This window comes from Dermochelys coriacea, chromosome 2 (genome assembly GCF_009764565.3).
Source record: "Dermochelys coriacea isolate rDerCor1 chromosome 2, rDerCor1.pri.v4, whole genome shotgun sequence".
Lineage (NCBI taxonomy): Eukaryota > Metazoa > Chordata > Testudines > Dermochelyidae > Dermochelys > Dermochelys coriacea.
Genome location: NC_050069.1, coordinates 11,317,163 through 11,335,559, shown reverse-complemented (window position 1 = coordinate 11,335,559; position 18,397 = coordinate 11,317,163). Strand labels below are relative to the sequence as shown.

At 39.0% G+C, this 18,397-nt stretch overlaps 1 protein-coding gene and 1 long non-coding RNA gene across 5 annotated transcripts in view; both read right to left on the bottom strand.

Moving 5' to 3' along the window:
- TRAPPC9 (trafficking protein particle complex subunit 9) overlaps nt 1–18,397 on the bottom strand; it is an 874,505-nt gene that overhangs the window by 249,681 nt on the left and 606,427 nt on the right. The window lies entirely within an intron of this gene.
- LOC122458587 lies at nt 9,740–18,158 on the bottom strand. The gene is made up of 2 exons (XR_006278640.1): nt 13,393–18,158; nt 9,740–13,166 (listed from the first exon to the last, which is right to left on the bottom strand). It is a non-coding gene; the product is annotated as an uncharacterized LOC122458587 (long non-coding RNA).

Sequence of the window (18,397 nt, the reverse complement as noted above, 5' to 3'; positions counted from 1 at the left end):
CTAGTGACACCATTCCTTACCCATCCTGGCTAATAGCCATTAATGGACTTAACCTCCATGAATTTACCCTCTGGAGTTCTCTTTTAAATCCTGTTATAGTCCTAGCCTTCACAACTTCCTCAGGCAAGGAGTTCCACAGGTTGACCGTGCACTGAGTGAAGAAGAACTTCCTTTTATTTGTTTTAAACCTGCTACCCATTAATTTCATTTGGTGGTCCCTAGTTCTTATATTATGGGAACAAGTAAATAACTTTTCCTTATTCACTTTCTCCACACCACTCATGATTTTATATACGTCTATCATATCCCCCCTTAGTCTCCTCTTTTCCAAGCTGAAAAGTCCTAGTCTTTTTAATCTCGCCTCATATGGGACCCATTCCAAACCCCTAATAATTTTAGTTGTCCTTCTCTGAACCTTTTCTAATGCCAGTATATCTTTTTTGAGATGAGGAGACCACATCTATACGCAGTATTCAAGACGTGGGTGTACTATGGATTTACATAAGGGCAATAAGATATTCTCTGTCTTATTCTCTCTCTCTTTTTTAATGATTCCAAAAATCCTGTTCTCTTTTTTGACTGCTGCTGCACACTGCGTGGATGTCTTCAGAGAACTATCCACGACTCCAAGATCTCTTTCCTGATTTGTTGTAGCTAAGTTAGCCCCATCATAGAAAGAAACAATGGTCAAGATTCTCCCCCATGCTACAGCCTCATGGTACCAAACTAATTGTGCAAACACTCCAGAAAAGTAATCTCGGCAAGCAACTGAGGATTTCTCCAGAACAGTGTAATCCTTACTCTGGAAGTGTAAAGGGCCGATAAATATACCCTAACCTGTCAGTTTCCCCTGAGTACAGTCAGCTACTTCGCTGGACATCCTCATCTCCCCACCTCTGAGCAGAAGATAGAAGCACAAGAATTTAGTGCATACTTCCATATGTACAGGAGATCCTTTTCTAGAAAACTGTTCAGATGAGGAAACTGTCAGCTTCCCCTGTAGGGAAGTTGCTTCACCAGAATGCATGCTACCACATGGCACCTTTCCTGCTCTAAAGCATCCTACAATGTGCGTACCCTCCTTACACCAGCACCTATCCCCAATCTCTGACGCAGCCCATGGGTTTCCCTAATTTCAGACATCATTAGCTTCAGGATGTATTTGGGACAGCCTACAAATTCTTTAATTTGATGGAACCAAAAGAGTTTCCTGTCCCTCCCCTCCAAATATCTCAGGCTGCAGAGATGTGAATACCTTGGGGTTCTGCTCATTAAAATTTTAACATGTCCCACATTCTGGTTTGTGGAGAGAATTAACTGGCTCAGTGGAGCATAAAGAAATGAAACTGTGTATGTACAGGTTTCAGAGTAGCAGCCGTGTTAGTCTGTATTCGCAAAAAGAAAAGGAGTACTTGTGGCACCTTTGTTAGTCTCTAAGGTGCCACAAGTACTCCTTTTCTTTTTGTGTATGTACACTAGACTCAAGCTCTAGTTTTACTATAACTTTAAATTTGGTAAATTATGAGACTCTGAGGGCTTTAACCAATTTGATTCTCTTTTATAAAACAAGGTTAGGTATTCATTATAATAATACATGTAGTAGTTTAACTATATTAAGATAGACTGTCAAGTTAATCTCTGTTTTCAAAGAGACTTCTAAGTACACAGTAAGCAGATCTAAAAATAACTGTAATTGGCAACTGGCAATCATCATCCTGGTAACACTGTAAGCTTTCATAATTCCACTGGTTAAATTCATGAGCCAAAACACATTGTAAAGTTTTCTTTTATTGCTGTCAAGCACAACCTTATAGATTCTCTTATTTAGCCTTTCATGCCTTAGCTGGATCATTTGAGTGTTTGAGGGGGAGTGCTTGCTACATTAAACAGCAGGCTGGGATGCACCCATTATTTTATGGAGAAACAACACGTACAGTAACAAGTTTAATACCCCTAGTCAGAGAACAGACTAGGTCTTTTTAACCAAACTGACAAAATATTCGTTATTAGCAATTTCATCATGACAAAGCCAGTGTCAGCTCAAATTTGGCAACAAGGTTCCACCTTTCTGCCAGAATAATAGTTGCTGCTTTCCCATACTGTCCTACTGGCTAGAATGAGTTTAGGGAGTTGAGTAGGAAATGCACAGGAGAGCTCAAATGCTTCAGTTAGACTAATCTGGCATCACAAAAGTTTAAGAAGCTGTGGATCCAACACAAAATCAATGAATGAGACAATACATATCTCCCTAAATCACTAGATTCCCTCTTGTGTGTGTGGATGTAAACTCTATGGCACTGCTCACCTCATGCAATCAACTTCATTAAATAACTCAAGCTATCCTCCTCCACCCCCAAAGCCATCTCCAACAGCCTAAAGAAGATATTGATTTTTCTTGACTATGTTTGGATTCAGGTCAAAGATGCAATGCAATAAAATAGCCTGAGATAAGTATTCCCTGCCTAGCATGTAATCAGATTGGTGAAAACCACAGTCCTAGGTCCTGTTCTTGGATAGGTCATTAACTTGTTTTGTGTCCTTATACAATTCACTTAACCTTTCAGGGCCTTGTTTTTCTTATGCATTTTAAAACAAGAAAATACAACACATCTTATTGTTGAATGATTTTGGTTAATCTCTTTTATAGTCAAACTCAGGACTAACTACCCCATTAAAACAATGCCCAATTCATTTTGACTGGCCTTTGAAGAGAGCTAAGGTAGCCTGAAGTACTAGACAGTGTCTTGGAGTGTTCCTATTTTCATATGGAGCTGCTGCTTGGCTCAAGGGGTAATTTGATTGAAATTTGTATTTGTAATTTTTAAATGGTCAGCAAGCTCAGATCCTAAGTACGGACACTTTATTGTCTAAGTCAAAAGAAAAATAAATAATTAAATTAATCTACTCTTCCATTTAATTCAAACATAATTTGTAAAATAAAATTTCCTTCTGTTAGGGCCTATAAAGTGGTGGGACACCCTGGATGCTCCTTGTGGCAAGGTGTGGCTCTGCAGATGAGACCCTACCTTTGTTCGCCCCCTTCCTCCACCTCAGCATCAATAAATCCTCATGTACAGATGAAGGTAATGAGAAACCAAAACAAATTAATCAAAATAAGTATGCCTCCTTTTAATGAAGTCCAGGGAAAGAGCACTTGGAATAATAGTTTAAAGTCGCTTGCCTCAGAACCCTTTGGTTCAGAGCTCCCCAAGTTAAAGCCTGGTGAAGCTAACCTTCCAGAGCTCGAGAGAGATCAATCCCTCTTGCAGACTGTCCAGCTTCTAGACTCCTCCCTCCTTGCTCAGCTTCCTCTTCCAGTTCAAACAGGCTAATAGGGCAGAACAAGGAGTCTCCTTTATTGCACCCACGCTGTTCTGTTTGAGGGTTCCAGGCTGTCCCTTAAAGAGGTAGTACACTCCTTCACAGGCTCCCCGGAATGATATCATTTTAGTACAAAATATAACACTTTTCTCATGTGCTAGCGCTTTTGAGGTGTTAAAAAACACCAATATGCCACCGGACTAAACAGACTGCATGCTGAACTGTGTAACACTACTTTGAGAAGTGAATTGTACAATTTTAAATCTCTGCGAAATTGCTTGCACATTCTGCCATGGAAATTGTGCTCACTGAGTCATTTTTCTCTCTATCTGAAACTCAAAGTAACCACAATTACTATTTTGCAAAAGACATAATCTAACCCCAAAAAGGTGAACTGTAATGTCTTGTGCAAAAAGATATTTTATATAGAGCTAAGAGAACTTTTTTTTTATCTATTAGTGTTCTATTTAATCCTGATTTATAGATGATCAAAGGCCCCTCCTCTCTCAACAATTTCATGATTTGTTCAAGAATATAATTCATTATGCATTAACATGTTGGTTCCACTGTTTCTTATTGTGTCTTTAAAAAGATTTCCTAGACAATTATTACTACTATCTTTTGTACATACCAGGTCCCCCTTAACCAGAGGATCCCAAAGCACTTTACAAGCATTCATGAAATAAACCTCATAACACTTCTGAGAGGTAGGTAGTAGCCCACTTTTGTAGATCGGGTACTAAAAGAAGGATTAGTTAAGTGGTTTGGTAAAAGATCATAAAGCAAGTCCAGACTACAACTTGGAACAGAGCTTAAGAGTCAGCAGTCTTCTGCTCTACTTATTAATTTAAATTGGCTCTTCAATAGTTAAAATGTAGCAGAAATCTCCAGCCAACAAGCACAGTTAGGGATAAGCGTCTGTTGCATAGTCAATGCAAATAATCTTAGAAATATGGTGCAAAACTATATTTTCTAAGTGTTTTCTGTTTGGATTGTTTGATCTTTGATAGATAATTCCTATCATTATCAGTAAATGCAACACTAGTATATTTATCCCCTTAGCTCAAGTATACAGCTGGTATGTATATGCTAAGCAACACAACATACAAATAACTTCTAGGAGAATTCTTTATATACACAATGACGGAAATATAAATTACATACACAAATAACAAAAAGCAAATCCTAAGGGACCTACATTTCGGATTCTGAACAGTACTAAATTTAAAAGGGCACTCTGTTTCCACAGAAGCAAAGAGAAGAATATTTATTGGTATGTCCTGCAAGTTGCTTCTTGGCCTTTTGTTGCTCTGTAAGTAGACACAGCAAGTACTGGGGGAATTCTGAGAATATTCTAGAGTTTGGAAAAGAAAAAAGCATGTCATATTCCTTCCACTCATCTACTCTCTGCCAAAGGAAGGAGTTTTGCACGTACAACATAAGAAGAAGTTACTCACCTTGTGCAGTAGCGATGGTTCTTCAAGATGTGTGTGTTCTTCCTATGGGTGCTCCACTGTAGGTGCGTCTGTGTCCATGTGCTGCTGATTGGAGAACTTTGGTAGCAATATCTGTTGGGCCCACACATGCATTGTCTCTCTTCATGCTGTAACATGAGGTTAGCCAGCACGTGCGGACTAACCGTCCTCAGTTCCTTCTCTACTGCAGTCTCATAGCAAGAATTCCAAAGTAGAGGGGAGGAAGGTGGATAGTGGAGCACCCATAGGGACACACATCTCAAAGAACCATTGTTATTGCACAAAGGGGGTAATTTCTTCTTAAAAAAGTGTCCCTATGGATGCTCCACTGTAGGTGACTCCCAAGCAGTACCCCCTTGTAGAGCTGGGACTTTGGATTTGGCTTTGTACAGATTAAAGTACTGTGGAGCCAAAGTCAGAGACAGCATCCCCAATGATTGAATAATGTTCTGTGAAGGTGTGGACTAACGCCCACGTCACCACTCTGCAGATATCTGAGATGAGGACATTCTTAAAGAAGGTGACAGATGAAGAGATTGACCTCATGAAATGTGTACAGATTGAGTGCAGAGAGCTCATGTTAAGGATTTCGTAACACTGTCTGATGCATTTTGAGACCCACTTGGAGAGTCTTTGGGCTGATATACTGAGTCCATAGATCTTTCTGCCATAGAGAGGAAGGGAGCTCTTGAAGGCCTTTCGAGGTAGAATGCAAGGGCTCTCCTAACGTCTAGGTTATGCAGAATTGCCTCCCTATTGTCTTGGTGAGGAGCAGGGTAGAAGATGGGAAGGTGAATAGACTGATTCACGTAAAACGAGAAGATCAGTTTAAGGATGAATCTTGGATGTGGCATAAGTGTAACCTTAATACGAAAGAACACTGTGCATGGGGAATGCGCCATCAGAGCTGCTATTTCCCCTATTCTTCTAGCCAAGGTAACTGCAATCAGAAGAACTGTTTTCATCTATATGTATGCTATTGAACAGGTGGCCATAGGTTCGAAGGGGGGCCTAGTCAGCCCTTTCAGCACTAAGCTTCGGTCCCACAAGGCGGTAGGAAGTCAAGCTTGAGGGAAGAGATTTGTTATTCCCTTAAGGAATCTTTTAGTGGTCGGGTGCAATAGTGCTGAGGACCCTGTCTATGGGTTGGCTGTAATAGCTTTTAGGTGGACCCTTAGAGCTCAGGGCTAACCTTATTTTTTAAGGGTCAGAATATGTGGCAAAGTTGCCGACACTGGAGAGCTTTGATGGGACGTGCCCCAAATTGAAATATGGACCATTTCTGCAGGTAAGTGTGCCATGTGTAAGACTTTTTACTGTGCAGAAGAACCTCTTGTACTTCTTTTGAGTGTGAGCTCTCTAGGTGCTGGAACCACGTAGGAGCCATGCTTTGAGGAGGAGGACCCCCAAGTTGGGATGTATGGTACACCACTTGTCCTGAGTGAGAAGGTTTGCAGTGGCCAGAAGGGAGATGGATTGGTGGGTACATCACGAGCTGCGTCAGGTAAGGGTACCAGGTCTGTCTCGGCCATGTGGGAGCAATCAAAATTATGTGAACTCTGTCCCTCTTTATCTTTAGCAAGATCTTCAGCAGAAGGGGAAATGAAGGGAAGGCATAAAGAAGGCCCATGTCCCATGGGAGGAGGAGAGCACTGTCCAGAGAGTGCTGTCTGATCCTCACCCTGGAACAATATCGCGGACAGTTCTTGTTCCTGTAAGCGGTGAACAGGTCTATGGATGGTGTTCCCCCCTGTATGAACAAGTCATGAAGTACTAACAGATGCATCTCCCACCTGTGGTCATGTGAGAATGTGAGACTGATCTTATCCGCTACTGTATTTTGTGTGTCCAGGAGGTAAGTCTCAGACAAGGTGATGTTGTCAGAGATGCACCAGTTCCATAATTACATTGCCTCTGGGCATAGAGAGGGCAATCTGGTTCCTCCCTGATGGTTGATATAATACATGCAGGCTATATTGTCCGTGAAGATCATTATCTGTGATCCTGTTATTGATGGGAGGAAATGGGCACAGGCATTCCTGACTGCTCTCATCTTGAGGAGATTGATATGTAGGGATATCTCTGCAGCTGACTATTTGCCTTGTTTTTTGAGACCGTTTAAATGCATGCCCTATCCTATGCGGTTTGCATCGGTGGTAAGGAGCAATGATGGTGGTGCCTGAAAAAAGGGGATCCCTTTGCAGGCATTAGCTGGGTTTTTCCACCAGTCCAGTGAGTTCTTGATCCTGGTGGGCACTGACAGGGGTTTGTCCAAATCGCCCCTCTTAAGTCTGTAAACCAAGCTGAACCACAGCTGTAGGCATTGCATATGAAGTCTGGCGTGCGGAATCACCACCTTGCTTGTTGCCATATGCCCCAGTTGCTGTTATCATGTTTCCCATTTCCAAAAGTACAATCCAGAATAGTGGTACTGCTGATTAAATGATTGATTGTCTAATGCTGATGAGATTTTAAGAATGGCTTTCTGGGGGTGATGGCACTCCCTACAGTGGAGAATTATACTGAACTCTCCTCTGCACCTATCTTCCTCTTACCATATAGTTCTGGAGGGTAGTGGGTTTAGTTGGGGATACCTGTGTATCACACTTACCTGGAGCATCATATAAATCAGCATAGCAATTTTTTCTCTATTTTCTGTATGGAAGCTGACCTGAACCTAGGAATAGGAGGCAGTAGTTCATAAATTATAATCTAGGTGCCCACACTAATTCATTCTTTGGCCTTGGGCAAATGTGCCTCAGTTTATCCATCTGTAAAATGTGGAAATACCTACTGACCTCCCAGAGATATTGTGAGTTTCAATTAGTCAAAGTCTGTAAATCGCTTGGAAATGCTATATAAGAGCTAAATAGTATTTAAATGGTAGGATTTTAAACTTTACATTTCATTTTTGCTAAATCGGATGCATGAGCTATATCAGCCAAGTTGCAAGGGTTGTTAAATTATTCCCTAAACATTTTATTCTTTTGTAAAAGCTGTCTGAATAATCATAGCTGCCCGAGAGGAAAGAGAGTTTGGGTAATTTCCAACAGAAAAACATCAGAGTTTCCTCATGTCAGGAGCAAATTCAGGCTCTTGTAGTGCAGAATCTTTAACAGAGGATCATCATTGAATTATTCCCTACTTAATCAATGGGAATGTAGTACTGCTTCAGTACAGTGAATGAGAGAACACAAACAGGACTAGCTTTGTTAGCCTTTGTCCAAAGCCGTGGAAGGGGAGAGGGAAAAAGAGGGAGTGTCTGTGGGTCTAATGGGCTAGAGAGAAAGATCTCTCTCCAGTGCCAAATCAGAGAGAAGATATTTCAGTGCTGATAAAACCCAGCTGAAATACTTAAGATCTCATTGTAAGATAAGTACTTTTTGGTTTCCCACCCAACAGGTACTTGAAATCTACAAGCTGTGCCAACTCTGAGCATGCAACGAGGATAAAATTTAAAATCTAGCACTAATGGAAAGACATTTTTGTCAGACACTGCACCAGAAAGTAAGGTAGCTATCAGAGCTGAGTACAATAACTGGTTGCTAACAAAAAAGGTAATATATTACTATGTTGCTATCCAAGCAAGAGGATGGCTCTGAATTCTCTTCTGGTTCTTAGATCATGCCCATCACTGTGATGTCTGAGCACCTGAAGTGATGGATCTGTAAGCACTTCAGGGAAGAGACCCTGTTTTCATACTGTTTGCAAAGCACCTATATAAATTAACAGTAATAATTCCGTTATAAAAATGTCTCTCCAGAAAAAGCAAGAGATCTGGAGTACAAACAAGATAGCTTATTGCTTTGGAAAAGCAGATATTAATTTACTAAACATGCAACTTCCAAAGAGTCTGGAGGTCAAAAGATCAGTTCCTTCCAAATGTGAAAGAAATGTTAAACTGATCAATGTATAAAAATAATCGATCAATCAATTTACTGTTCTACAACATTTAAAATGCAGTAATGATGACTATTAAAACCAGGTCAATATACCAGCATCTAGCTTCTATAATTTTCAAAACAATGCCATGATTTCTGTTTGCTTCTTTTGTTGCAATGTTGGATTTTTAGCTATATTTTACAAATAATACTATAACACTTTAGAAATTCACTCCTGCATACAGTTCATAAGGGATCTTTAGCCAGTGGAGGACAGGCATAGCAGAGCTCTGGCTGGTGAGGGGATTCCCCGTATGGCACACCCACTGTCACCAGCTTCTAGACGCAATTTCCTTAGGCCAGGCAAAGGGTGTGTATCTGGAGTGCTGCTATAGTCCAGCCAGTGTCAGCTGGCAGACTACGCTGGAGAGCTGTTACCACTTGCTCTAGTTTAGAGGAACTTTCTGCCTTACACCAACATTGGCAGGCCTGAACCAGTGCTTGTCAATTTCTCCCATTTAAATTTCTCCTTGACACCCATTTCTACTGTGATCTCTACAAGAGATTAGGCAAATCAGGGAAAGCTGATATTTATCTTAAAAAAAATTCGTTGTTGTATATTTTTTCCTTCTCCTCACCCTTCATCAAGATCATCTGTTGCTTGTTATCTTAGATGGTGAGCTCTTTGGATTAGGGGCTTTTTCTCATTATGTTTGGCCAATGACTAGCATGCTGTGGATGCTATCATTTTACCAATAATAATTTATGTAAAATGAGTGTTCTCAGATCGTTACGTCCTACCCGCAAACTCTCCCTTCCCCGCAACCTTTGCTATAGAAGAACTGGAGCCATGCTGCCTGTCTTGGAGCCTGTGGATAGTTTCCAATATTTTCAGAAGTCAAATATAGTTGGATTCTGGAATCTGTGTATATTCTGGTTCATTTTAGGATTTATCTAGCAATTTACAAACTACTTAATTATCAAAACTCCTCTGTAAGGCAGGTAAATGTTATTTCCTCCACTTTTCAGATATGAAAACAGAAAGGTTAAGGCCAACTTCTCCAAATATAGGTGTATAATTTTAAGCACCTAAATCTGAAAATTTTGAATTTGGTGCCTAATTTTTGGCACCAGATTTGAAATTTGTATCCTCCAAAAACAAAGACAAAAACAAAAACTAGACAAAGACTACTGAGGAAGGTACAGTCACAGCTGGGATTATCTGGTCTCAGTCCACTGCATCATACTACCCCTGCTACTGAGCTGCCCCTTCTTTTGGTCAAAGGTCACACTGACTGCTCAGCAGAGAAGCTGGTTAAGCTGCAGGCAGCTAGCTGGTTGGATCTTGGAATGGCTCTAGTGCTGTCAAAGGAAGCTCACATGGCACTACCTCCTCCAACTGTGAAGCTGATCTAGAGTCTTCAAAAGGAAAAAATATGAAAGTTGTACGGACACACTTTTTCTGGACCCCAAACTCTGGATCTAGGTGCTGTGGAAGGGACTGTGAATAACCCATTGATCTTTTGGAAAATCAAGTGATAAACTTTCAGCCCAAGGAATTGGTTTGCACAGATTATAATTTGAAGATTCTTTTCAAGTAAAACAGCTAGAAGTTCTCTCTGTCTCTGTCTCCTTATTCTCCTTTTACATTTTCTCTGTGGCTATAAGCTTTGTATAACCAGAAAAGCTGGCTCTGTTCTGGAGCAAAGCTTCAAATTAGTAAGAGGAGAAATGGAGAGCAAGATGGATTTAATTTACTGTATAAAGGAAGAATCCCCAGATTGAGCTCTTTTTAAAACAATTAGTTATTCTTTAGAATTAAAGATCTGAATAAACACTTATAAAATCTTAGGCATTAACCTCACATTAATTTAAGGAGTAAAACAGAAACTTAACTGAGAATTTACCCTTTAAATTTCCACGGCAACAGTAAATCGGTTCTGTTCTCTGGTTTACTAAAAGAACTCAATTAATCACAAAAGTAGCTTCACGTACCATTATATATACAATACTTTCACAATGTATTTATTTTAAGTTCATTTCCTTCCCTGAAGTTAACAGTTGTAATCTTTACAACAGGTTGTTCAAGTCCCATTAAGAATCAGCGATCGGCTACACCAGTTGTAATAACCGTTATCAAAGGCAGAAAGTATCCTCTTTGTCAGTTTCTGCAGGGATCGTTGATTACCAATTTCTGAAAAGTAAACCCCAAGTTAATCAGACACATTCTGTGCTCTCCTCCTCTACCCTTTGCAACATTTTTTCTCAGTGTTAAAACATCCAAAAATATATTACTAATTAGCTCACTGTAATTAAATGATATCTATTCTATGTATAACTGCTGAATATATAAATTCAAAAAATTATGACCATTACATGATCCTCATTTGAGTGACCTTTCTAATCCGTGATTATCACACTCAGAAACCCCCAGAGGATTGTTTTTTCATTTCCAGTAAGCCCTAAGCTATCATTTGAAAGAGCTTTTACAGCCTAAAGCCTTTTGAAAAGCACCAAAATCCTAGGGACCACAGAGTTCCAAAAATATCAACCTTAAAAATTAATTAGCTTCACCTTATTTCCTCTTTTTTGCTTATCCTTAGGTAGTCTGAAATAATCCTCCAGTTAACTCAAAATGCAGTCACTAAACAGGGGACAAAAACAAAAACTGTCTATTGTACATTCCTCACCCCACTCTTTATCAGAAACTGAAGCTCTTGGCCTACTTCGGGTTATATTTTAAATGTTCAAATCTATATGGTATAGTTACAACTTCTTCTTACATAGTAAATTAACTTTGCGAAATAAGGAAAAGACCCATTCTTATTCTGCATCATTGCAACGTGATAAAAATAAGTCACTAGGCAATAGTAAAGTAGTCAAGGGAACTGCAGTTATTTGCCACTACACACTGCCAAAGTAGACGTTACTAAAATGTGATACCAATTTAAACGGAAAGGAAGCTACTGGATGCTGTTGTAACTAAGGTCAAATAGTTTATAAATCACATGTTGACTGGACAGCTCAGAGTCTAAATAGCAAATTGCCTTGGAAGAAGTCAAAATGGAAGGGTTGGGAGGATTAAGGTAATAAAACAACCACCCAAAAATTCCTAGCAAAATGTGTCAGATTAGAGGGACATCTGTATTGTAATGACAAGCATCAATTTTGAGTTATTTCCTATAACTTTATAAGGTACCATAATAAATCACAGAAAAATTCAACTGTGTGGGATAGAGTTGTTGTGCCATACGTCATGATATGTGAGATCTTGGAAGCTAACTTGGGAACTAAGTAAATGGGAAGTCAATTGATACAAAGCCCTTTTTTTAAGTAACTGAGAAAAAACTCACCACCATCACCTTCAATATTAAAGACAGTAAACCTCAATTATTCTAATAATCTTGAGACATATAATTAGAGAAGTCAAACAGAAAAGAACATCCCTTGGACACCAGTAGAGGATTGGTTCCTACACTCCAATAAATTGATAATATCACACTGTACAGTTTAGTTTAAATCAGACATATTCTTATTCTCTGTATTGCAGTATAGGAATCATGGACCAAAGCCCCACTGTGCTAAGCACTGTTCTGTATGCAAAAACATAACAGAAAGACCTGCCCCAAAAAACTTACAATCCAGTATAAGACAAGAAAAAAAATGGGTAAGGACCGACAAGGGAAGGATGAGCAAACAATTAGACAATACCAGTTAACATGATAGACAGTAGTCTCAGCAAAACAGCTGCCTAAGTGTTGCCAAGTTTTTCTTAGACATCATGGACAAGAGAGGGATATGAATGAGGATCATGAGGTGACTTTGTAGAAGTTTATAGGGAGCTCCCCAAAGTGCATAGGAGAGCAAAGGAGAAAGCACAAAGGTGCTTGTTTTAAATTTTTTAAAGTGGACAATGAAGGCTTTCACCATTGGTGAGCAGAAGTGGGAGCTGACATCATGATAATGTAAGCAAGTTGACAAATAGTTGGGGATAGGCCATTAAAGGCTTGAAAGTGAAGACAAGTAATTTCTATTTGATGTCATGGAAAAAGGGGGGACCCAGTGGAGGGAACGTAGAAAGAGAAGTGACATGGTCAAAGCAATGACCTTGGAAAATAATATTTGCAACAGTGTTTAAATGGATAAGAGTAGGGCCAGGATGTTGCCATAGTTGAGGTGCAAGTTGATGAAGGCCTGGGCCAAGATGAGTAAGGCCTCAAGTTTTAGCTGTGTGGGTGGAGAGCAAACGTAGATTTTAGAGCTATTATGCAGGAAGAACCAACAAAATTTAGGTACAGGCTGCATATGAGGAGTGGTAGAGAGGGCTGAGTCGAAGATGATGCCCACAGAATGTGTAAGGGTGGTGCTGTCCAGTGTGACCGTGAAAAGAAGGAGAAGTCCCATTAAAGCCACTATATTTGTAACCTGAAAATCATTTCATTGTCAAACAGTGCAGGTTGTGAGAATGTGCAGCAGACTGCTAGAGTCTCTGCTTTTGTAAAAAGAAAAGGAGTACTTGTGGCACCTTAGAGACTAACAGATTTATTAGAGCATAAGCTTTCGTGAGCTACAGCTCACTTCATCGGAATGCATCCGATGAAGTGAGCTGTAGCTCACGAAAGCTTATGCTCTAATAAATGTGTTAGTCTCTAAGGTGCCACAAGTACTCCTTTTCTTTTTGCGAATACAGACTAACACGGCTGCTACTCTGAAACCTGCTTTTGTAACAGTACTAATCCTACAACATTGTGAGTATAGTTGGTAATTACCTTATTCAAAACAGTACAAGTTACATTAAGTACTTGTTATATACATGATGCAAAAATGCATGCATGCATGCAGGCTGTTACAAAATCTGTCACTGAACTGGGACACTAGCCAGTTGTCAGAGAATACAGCTAAGATGAGGGCATTGCTGTGTCTCAGATGACTGCATTACACGTCATTCAGTCTTTGCTGGAGTTGAGTTCTTGCCAAGGGATGGATCAATTTGTGAAAAAGAAAGTAGTAAGTTGTTAAATGGAAACTCAGAAAGAAGAAATGAGATGACATATATGGTGTAACACTGGTTGGTTCCAAATTAAAGCATCATATGTTCTTACATGATGGCTGCTTGGATGATGCAACCTTTGAAGTTATTGCAACATTCTGAAACAAAACATCTGGAACTTAAAGATAAGCCTGAGGATATTTCTTCTTGAGAAAACTTGAAGCCTTGAAAAATCAAAATTTGATTCCCTAAACTGGCAATGTCACAAGGAACACCTTTTGGGCACGTTATTTAACATTTCATAGATTACGAGGCCAGAAGGGACCATTGCGATCAGATAGTCTGACCTCCTGTATAGCACAGGCCATAGAACTTTCCTAAAATAAAATAAAATAAAATAATTCCCTTAGAAAAACAACCACTCTTAGAACATAAGAACGTAAGAATGGCCCTACTGGGTTAGACCAAAGGTCCATGTAGCCCAGTATCCTGTCTTCCAACAGTAGCCAGTGCCAGGTGCCCCAGAGGAAATGAACAGAACAGGTAATCATCAAGTAATCCATGCCCCATCGCTCATTCCCAGATTCTGGCAAATAGAGGCTAGGGGCACCATTCCTGCCCATCCTGGTTAGATTTAAAAATTGTCAGTGATGGAGAATTCACCATGAATCTTGGTAAATAACTTTCACTGTTAAAAATTTATGCCTTATTTCCAGTCTGAATTTATCTAGCTTCAACTTCCAGCCACTGGAGCACATTATACCTTTCTCTGTTAGATTGAAGAGCCCATTATTAAATATTTGTTGCCCATGTAGATACTTAAAGACTGTAATCAAGTCACCCTTTAGCTGTCTCTCTGGTAAACTAAATAGATTGAGCTCCTTGAATCTAACACTATAAGGCATGTTTTCTAATCCTTCAGTTATTCTCACCACTCCTCACTGAACCCTCTCCAAAATATCAATGTCCTTCTTGAATTGTGGACACCAGAACTAGACACAGTATTCCAGCAGTAGTTGCACCATCACCAAATCTCTTCTCCTCAAGATTCCCCTGTTCATGCTTCCCAGGATCACATTAGTTTTGTGGGCCATAGCTTCAGGTTAGGAGCTCATGTTTAGCTGATTATTCACAGTGATTCCCAAATCTTTCTGAGAGTCACTGCTTTCCAGGATCGAGTCCCTCTTCCTGTAAATATGGCCTACATTCCTTGTTCCTAGATGTATACATTTAAATTTAGCCATGTTAAAATGCATATTGCTTACAAAGTGATCCAGACTGCTTTGTAACAGTGACCTTTCTTCTCCTTCATTTACCACTCCCACAATTTTTATGTCATTTGCAAACTTTATCTGTGGTGATTTTCTGTCTTCTTCCAAGTCATGTGATAAAAATGGTAAATTGTGTAGGGCAAAGAACTGATCCCTGTGGGACCCCACTGAAAACACACCTTATCAAACATGATTTCCTGCTTACAATTACAGTTTGAGACCTACCACTTAGCCAGTTTTAATTAGCCAGTTAATATGTGCCATGTTAATTTTATATCATTCTAGATTTTAATCAAAATGTCATGTGGTACCAAGTCAAATGCCTTACAGAAGTCTAAGTATATTGTGTCAACACTATTGCCTTTATCAACCTAACTTGTAATCTCATTAAAAATACCAAGTTAGTTTGACAGAATCTATTTTTCATAAACCTACGTTGTTTTACATTAATTATATTGCCCTCCTTTAATTTGTATTAATCGAGTCCCATATCAGACAGTCAATTATTTTGCCTGGGATTGATGTCAGGCTGATAGGCCTTTAATTACCTGGGTCAATCCCATTTCCCCTTTTTAAAAATTGGCACATCAGCTTCCTTCTAGCCTCTGGAACTTCCCCAATGCTCCAAAACTTATTGAAAATCAACATTAGCAGTCCAGCAAGCTCTCAGCCAGCTCTGTTAAATCTCTGGGATGCAAGTTATCTGAAATTGCTTATCTAAAAATGTTTAACTTTAGTAGCTTCTCTATAACATCCTCCAGAGATATTAGAGGAATGGAAAGAGTGTCACCACCACCATGTGAGGAAACCGAATCATCTGTTTTTTCTCCAAATGCAGAAGAGAAATATTTATTGAACACTTCTGCCTTTTCTACATTATCACTGATGATCCTACCACTTCCATCTAGTAACGGACCAATACAATAGGATTTTTTCCCTAATATAGTTAAAAAGCTCCTTATTATCCTCAATTCCACTGGCCACAGATTTCGTCTTGTGGCCCTCTGCTTCCCTTATCAATTTTCTACAGTTCCCATCTTCTGATTTATATTCATCACTATAAACTTCCCCTTTCTTTCATTTGTTATTTTTTTTTAAATTGTATAGCTGCTTTCACTTCTTCTGTAAATCAGTACAGACTTTTTTTAAACAGTACAACCTTCTTCCTTGATTGTGGCTACTTTGGCTATGAATAACGTGTTCTTAAATTATTTCCATTTATCATTCACATTCTTCTGATTAAATTCTTCATCCAAGCTGATTGTGTTCACAATTGTTTTCATCTTTTGAAACTGGCCCTAGTAAAGCACCAATTATATACATATTACTGGTCTGGACTTTATTCTACTTGCACATTATAAATGTGATCAAGTCCTGATCAATTGTACCTAAGCTACCATTATTTTTTAGTTCTGTGATTAGTTCCTCTTTATCTGTCAGGGCAACATCTAATAAAGAATTTACCCATGTTGGATGCAACACTTTTTGAGTTAGGAAATTGTCATCTATACTGTTTAGAAATTCAAAGGATGTTGTAGCATGAGACTACCAGCATATGTCACTCAAACTGAAGAACCCCATAATCACGTAGTTCCCCCCATGCGCACACATTATAGATAGCTGCGTAAGGAGACAGTCAGTTTCTTCTCTACATTGCTTTGGTGGTCTGTAGCAGACACCAACTAATACTCCATCTTGTGCTTTTATCTGTTAGCACATTGATCCATAAGCATTCAAGATCATTTTTTTCCAAATGGTCAGTGATCCAAAAAGAGGTAATTCCATTTTTGACATAGAGTGCCACTCCTCCTCCCATTTTGCCCATTCGATCCTTCTACCAATTGCATAGCAGTGTAAGCCACATAGCATTGTACAAAACTATATTCCCTTCTCTGTGCAAGAGACGTTATCAAAATTGGCCTGGAGCTAGGCCTTTGTCAAACAACACACAGTATCAATGACATGGCTGATGATGTCCGAGAACAACTAATTTCAAAACTCCATACTTGACTGCTCATGGTTGGGGTTAGGAGTCACAAAATATGTCTTGTTCTAGAAGAGGCTGGCTAGGTCCAAACATTTGGAAAACACTCCTACATTGCTATGTAGTAACAAAATATTGTCCTTTGAAGACAATATAACTTGTTCAGATGAGGCCTTTCAAGTTTTGTGTGTAAAAATGTCATCATCTTATTCAACAGGAATTCTGAGTCATATCTTCATATTTTGCTGCCTTTGTATGCCTGTTAGCCCTAAATAGCTAAAACCGCTCTGGGAAACTATGCTGAACCCCTTCTGGCTCCTTTGTCATGCAAAGAGCTGTTAAGTTATTGATTGCAGAACTTTAGTGGTAGGAGCCAGAAAGAACAAGACTTGACATCGAGATCTCCAGGAGAGCTTGAGAATTGACAGTTAGCAAGAATTTCTTTTTAGTTATCAGATGAGCTAATTTAATCTGGAAATCACCAAGATGCAAATATGAAAATCCATTATGCCATTTCTCACATTGTCACATTTTTCATGGTACAACCACCACACACTCATAGTACTGTATTTGAACATTTAAGTAAAATCATGTTTAAAATATCTTCCACAATAAAATATTCATGGCAGAAATAATGGAAACCACTTACTCACAGTGATGTATTAGAAAAGAAGGGAAAGTTTCTTCCTCTGGCCTATCTGTTACTTGCCTCTAAATGTTCCATAATTTCCCAAGGAAAATATTTGCTTTCTCTTCCCTTTATTTTTTTTTGTGTGGCTTGAAATTTCAATTTGCCAACTATATTAAGATATGGTATTACACCTCAACATGCAGCTTCAAGAGCATTATGTAGCTTTGCCCTCTAGGAATTTCACAAACAAATCACAGCTTACTCACCATCCTTTATAGTAATGTTCTCCTTTGGAGCAGAGATATGGTACATGCTGGTATTCAGTGATACCAAGAGCTGATTTTTTTTCCAATTACACTGTTCTATTGAAAAATACTTGTAGAAAAGAACAATTACCTAAATGAGAAGAACTGCTTTAAAGTATTTTCCCTATAGAATCAGGAAAGTAAATTTAACTGCACCTGATACTTTAAGAAACAACAGTAGTGTACCCTAATATTATGATTAACACAATATTTGAAAAAAATGTGATTCACCAGCAGTTGTAACACAAGACATTTCCCAGTTCTTTTTCCACATGTTTAAAAAATTGCAAAGATACATTAAAACAGAGGTAGAGGAGTGTGTGTGTGTGTGTGTGTACCTATTTATCATATTTAATATTTAAATATCAATTCATCGCCAAAATCATGTTATTCCATCATACCATCTCCTCCATAAACTTATCGAGTTTAATCTTGAAGCCAGATAGGTCTTTTGCCCCCACTGCTTCCCTTGGAAGGCTGTTCCAGAACTTCACTCCTCTGATGGTTAGAAAGCTTCATCTAATTTCAAGTCTAAACTT